This window comes from Nicotiana sylvestris, chromosome 12 (genome assembly GCF_000393655.2).
Source record: "Nicotiana sylvestris chromosome 12, ASM39365v2, whole genome shotgun sequence".
NCBI classification, from domain to species: Eukaryota; Viridiplantae; Streptophyta; class Magnoliopsida; order Solanales; family Solanaceae; genus Nicotiana; species Nicotiana sylvestris.
This window is the reverse complement of record NC_091068.1, coordinates 77,884,575-77,891,218: the sequence shown is the minus strand read 5'-3', so window position 1 is coordinate 77,891,218 and position 6,644 is coordinate 77,884,575.

Here is a 6,644-nt window from a genome sequence, read left to right as displayed (position 1 = left end):
GAACATCTCCCTTTCTGCCCGCTGTTCTCTGTGTATTGTTGTGATGCCATCTCTTGTGGGAACCTTATTACTTAGTGCAAGGTCGAGGGCACTGCCCTTATGTTGTGTATCCAAGGTCTACCAAGTAAGGCATTATACCTCATGTTGCCTTCAATGACCTGAAACTCGGTGCTCTGGGTCGTGCCAGACGTGTTGATCGGGGGGATGATTTCTTTTTTCATTTCTTCCCTGACCATGTTGAAACTGTGGAGGACTCGGGGGACGGGGATGACTTGCTTGAGTAGCCCTGGCTGTTCTACTACTTCCGACCTAATTATGTTAGCCGAACTGCCTGGGTCCACAAGCACGCCCTTTATCCTTGTATTGTTTAAGAGAAATAAGATCACCAGCGCGTCGTTGTACGGTTCCCCCATGGCCTCGAGGTCATCCTCGGCGAATATGAGGGTTTCTTTGGATAAGCGTTTTCGGGCTGATCCCTCTTCTGTAGCGGATATTTTTGTTCATTTGGATACGGGTCCTTGGAAGTCACTAGTTCCTCCGATAATCATGTGGACGCTATACTGGGGGGCCCTCCATTTCGCTTGAATTGAACCCGGGGGCGCCTCAAACTTTGGATCAGCCGTGTCTATTTCCCTGTGGCTTTTGAGGTCTCGGTTTTCCATCTCACTAGCTGGGCCGGGCGTGCCCTGAAAGCGAAGATCTCGGGTAAGAAGAAGTGTGAGAGATAACGTGCGTTTGGGTGACGAAACCAACAAGAAAATAATCACTATTATTTTTAGCCCCACGGTGGGCGCCAAACTGTTTACCGTGAAAATAATAACAACAATTAAATTTGTAAATGGGATTCTAAAAATACATGATCTTTTCCCGAGCTAGTTTTTAGGGCAGTCGATGCCAGAAATGCTAAGTGTTAAGATAAGATACGAGCTAAGATGAAGCAGTAAGCAAACCGAAAGGGTCTGTTGCCCGAATGTGGAGTAGATCGATGGAGGCCTCGGGGTCGAGGCTTGAGCCGGGATCGAGATATCGGGGACAGTCGGGGAAGAGATAACAAGCAGAAATATGATTAAGTAAGGCTCTTTATGGCCAATGTATAGCTAGACGGGCAGAACAAATAAGAAAACAATAGATGCGAGGTGGCCTCGGGCCAATAAGAACAAATGACTTAGAAGAAAAGAGAGAGAAAAATATTATTGCACTTGTGGAGAAATGGAGCAACCTGCTTTACAAGGTAGGGCGAGCCCCCTTTATATAGGAGGAGAGACTCGATCATAAACATGTGGAGACAAAACGTAAAGTACGAAGATGGGATGGCTTGATGTGATGCCTCAGCATAAGCTCTGGATAGGCCGGCCTTTGTCAGCTCGAGTCGTGTGATTCAGGAAGTTCCCCCTTGCTTATTACAGCCTGTTGTATTAGTCGAAATGCAACACTTTCCGGATCAGTTTGAGGCGAACCCCGAGGGTGAGTCTTGACCTTATCTTCGAGCTTAGAAGGTCATGACTGCGAGATAGCCCTATGTCGGGGAATCCGGGCCCCCGGATTTGCCATACACAGAAATAAAAAGAGTGTACACTTGCAATATAATGCAAGTGATTCATTTTATTTTTTGCAATTGTACACTCTTTTTATTTCTTCTTTTGATGCAATAACTATTTATTTCAACCGTGTATTTTTACTTTTTTTAGTTAAAATCTAAAATATATATATATATATTTTTAAAGTACCGTAATTTAGAGTTATATAAAAAATTATAGCCAAAATAATTAATTTCAAACTATGTATTTTTATAACTTTTTAGATGCCTTTACTATTTATTTCAATTGTATAAATCTTTATTTTCAGGTCAATTCAAATAAAGATTAACTAAAACTTTATTATTTTTGGCCAAATAAAAATATCTAGCCTAAATAATGTAGTTCTATCCAAGTTTTATTATAAATTGTATGCGAAAAGAATTATCCAAAAAAGTAATATTCTTAAAAAAGTAAAAATATATTTTATTTTTCAAAAAATGCCACAATACAGAAAAATCTACGTGGCAGGCGAGTGCACCCATATTTTTTGCCATATCAACATGTAGGAGGGGTAATGCCTCTCAAAAAGCCAAGTTGAGGAGGTAATTAAGACCGGACATAGTTCGGGGAGGATATAATAATCTGAGCCAAGTTTGAGAGTGGTTTAACGTATTTTGCCAATAAAGTATCCCTTGTAATATTTATGAACACCTAGCTAGCTAGCGTTGTCCCCACAGATATTCTCTTTAGCTACCTTTTGAAGCTTTCCATACTACATGCTCTATGAAATCATTGGCATAATGCTTGCACTTTATTCTTTATTTGCATCATTAAATTTTGATTTGTTTTCTTTTTTTGGTTCTAAATTAGCTTTGGATAAGCACATTTAGAGTCACGCAAAGCAGGAGATCCTATGTTAGCGTACATGCTTTGTTTTTCACTTAAAATCTAGTTTTCTTGTTGCAGCAAAGTACTCTGTTTGTTTTATTTATATAATTATGTTTGATTAATCATGAAATTTAAGAAATACATAAATAATTTTTAAGTTTGTAGTCTTAAATATATTACTATAATATTTGTGTGACTATATAAAACTTTTGAAACTTGTCGTCTTAAATATATCGAAACAATTATGATGATAAACTTTTGTCGTTAAAAAAAATTGCCATGGTTTAAAACCGAAAACCGAACCGAACATGAATAAACCAAGCCAAATCGAAGTTATAATGGTTTGGTTTTGGTTATTAAAATCACAAATCGAAAACCGAATTAACCGAATCGAAGTTCTACAAAACCGAACCGATAGATGAAAAATTTAAACTACCAAGGACAAGTAGTAGCTATATCGGAAGGTAGGTACATCTTCAATGCCCGCTCTCGTCATTCACAAATCTCAGCTCCAAGATCTGCACGCAAGTCCTCTGAACCGTATCTATGATTGCAGATCGGACCGCAAAAATGGTCCCAAAAACTGGGCTGACCTGATCAAGTCTGCGGCCATTATGCTGTCAGCAGAACAGTTATGAGGTCGCATAACGCACCACGGAATCTCCCTCTGGAATTTTCTCATGTTGTTTCTATAATGGAAGTGCGACCCTCGAATTATGTGGTCACATAATAGGCCACAAAATGACCTTCGAAAAATTAGGTTTCTCCTGTTCTACTCTGTGACAGATCTGCGGTCCGCGAAGTAGTTCTGTGGTCGCATAAAGGACCACATAAACACTATGTTCTGCAAAACAAAATTCCACTAACTCCACAATTCTCTGCACAACCCATAAAGTCTGTACCACGGCTTGTAAGCTCGCCGCAAAAATTATCTACCCTACTAACAAATTAGCCTACCTCGGCACCACAAAACCTCGAGTTCTTGGTAAAATTTTACGGGGCCTTACATTAATCAGGAGATTGAACCTGATAATTGCTACTTTTGGGATGTATTTGCCTGATTTAAGCTATGATAGCATATTTTGCACATGCATATACCTTAGCATGTCACTTACACCAGTACAGGAGTATGAAATTTGATGTTCATTGATTATGCACATGTATTCTTGTATATCTACTTTCTGTGTGAAATAGATTAAACCGATAGCCTTTGACCACGCTGGACGGATTGTGAGATTGAGCCGATGACCACGCGGGGTGAATTGTAATATTGAGCCGTTGACCACGCCGGGCGGATACGTGGAAGTAGTGTATCATTTAGTCACCGAAGAAGGGTAGGTTGAAATAACCTAACCCTAAAATTATACATGCCGGTGTAGGAGTGATTGAAGGGTAAATCCCCGTACTGACATGTTGAGACTATTCCCCTTAATTGGGATGAGATTGATGTGTTGAGATTATTCCGCTCAATTGGGATGAGATGATTGCTAGCGAAATATGATGTCTACCGATATAGCATTGTGGTAAGACGACTTAGCCGATCGGGCAGAGATCGGATGCCATGCCACGCACATGGTGGTGTTGTGTTTGGATGTCGAGTCTCATACTTTGGGGTGAGATGGCTTAGCCGATCAGGTAAAGATCAGACTCTATGCTATAAGCATGGTGGTGTATCGGTGCTAAAGATCTCCCAACCTAAAATATTAATTGCACTTAAAGATTTACCCCACTCGTGACTTGGTATTGTATTATTTTTTCGTTTTTCCATTGATTTCATGTTCCTCTCCTATTGCACTGTTACAATATTTCCTAAGAGGGTGTTCAGTCTTATATACTAATACTATTCCATGTGTACTAACGTCCTTTTTGCCGGGGATGCTGCATCATTAATGGATGCAGGTGATTCAACAACATGTGGCATCGATCAGTGATAGCGGTACACCCTCTTCTTAGCTGACTTGGTGAACCCCACTTCATATAGGGGTCTTGTGTCTTTTGCTTCATGTGTATAGTGTTTTAAGGTATAGCCGGGGCCTTGTCGCCGACACCATCATATTACTCTTCAATTAGAGGATCTGTAGATATAGTGTGGGTTGTATTTTGATTTGGGTAAGTTAAACTAATATTGTACTTGTAACACATGTTTCCACTTCTAATATACGAATGTGTAATATATTTTTGAAATCGTGAGTGAAGTAACTAATGGTAATGAAATTCTTGTTGTACATGAAATCCTTTCATTGTCTAACTAATGGTATACATATTCACTTATTTCATGGGTAAGGTCGGGTAAAAGGTATCGAATAGGCTTGCTTGATTGGGATATCTTGGTTGAGTGCCAGTCGCGCTCCCCAAGATCAGGGCGTGACAATTAACCACTATGTAACCTTAAACATGGCTTAAATAACTCACAATAAGGGTACAAATATAAGAACCAACACATGACGAAGCTTAGCAATTAATCCAAGACATATCATAGCCGAAACACTACCCTGAGCATGAAAATACCTTGATGCACACACATGGGCTCAACACGCGCATGAGCGTGACCCATAGAACATAGTTATCACTAATAACTCAGTCAACTAGTGTCAAGACCCAAAACCAATAATCGGCCGCGATGGCACCTAACACCGCCGGTAGGCAAGCCCATAAGTGAAACTACGATTTAATTACCCCTTTTTAAAATTTTAAACAAAAGTTTTCCTTTTAAAAGAACAAAATAAATAAGATTTCATGCAACCGTACATACTCTTTTCTTAATAAAATACTAGCGTAATAAGTACATCCAATGTAGTGATAGAACTGATGAGTACAACAGTACATAAATGTTAAAAGCCCCCAAAACCTGGCGCGACAAGTGCATGAGCAGTGAAGAGAATACACAGAACTAATACAACTATTGCCTGAAGGTGATAGACAAAAATAATAAATAAGGTAGAGAGAGCCTCCGGTGCTGCAGATCGTAGCAAGGCAAGCAACTCACCACTAAGTCTCCGTAGATAATTGGCTACGCGCTCGCGTGATCACTGGTAATACTTGTCTCAGTACCTACATATTCAGTGCAGAAGTGTAGCGTCAGTACAAAAAATAATGCATACCCAGTAAGTACCTAGTCTAACCTCGAAGATGTAGTGACGAGGATTCGACTTAACACTTACTAGAGGACAAATAATAATATAAATATATAAAGTAGGCATGGTGAGTGTACAAAAAGTAGCATCAAAGCAAATAAAAGTAACTACAGTAATTCCACACATGATTCTATATCAAATCGCTAAACATATCATAACCGCCCGTAAAGGTGCTAACTCAATGGTTACTAAACCAAATCCAGTTCTGATTATTAAGCACGAAGATACTGAGGCAAACGACCCGATCTCATAGGAATAGTCGTACTTGGTACTGCCGAGGTGAATGGCCCGATCCCATAAGAATAGTGTTACCATCCTATCGAGGCAAACAACCTGATCCCATAAGAGTAGTTTACTTCACTGCCGAGGCAAACGACCCGATCCCATAAGAGCATAGAAATTTACCTCGCCGCGAAAATACATGCGAGACGAAAAGATACGGATCCATCATTTATCAAAAATTTCCCAACTATGCTAATGTAAGAGACTATGTCGATGTCTTTAATTAAAATCCTCAATATCAGTCTTAATCCAAATAATTAATACAAAGATAGGCATAAAATAGCACAATTACAGGAATGTTGTGAATCTAGGTCTACTCAGACATATCATGAATATAGCTACGTACGGACTCTCGTTACCTCGTAGGTATGTAGCTCCCCACAACAAGTAGCACACATAAATTAATACACCTAAGGGGATAAGTTCCCTCCTATAAGGTTAGGAAAGAGACTTACCTCAATTCCAAGTCCTCAGTCCGGCTCTTCAACCTTACTAGATCTCCTCAAACAACGCCGAGGACTCCGAAACTAACCAAGTCGTATAAACTAATAAATATATGCTCAAAATTTCATAATGTAGCTATTAGAGTAATTACCCAACCTAATTTGGAATATTTCTAAAATTCACCCCTCCAGACCCACGTGCCCAGATTTCCGAATTTGTTTTAGTATAAATGTTACCCATGACCTCCTGACCTCAAATATATAATCCATTCTAATTTCCACAACAAAATCCATGATCAAATCTAAATTTTACTTAAACCCTAGGTTCTTCAAAAAATGCTACAAGTTTCACTAATTTTCCATGTTTAATCTACCTATAA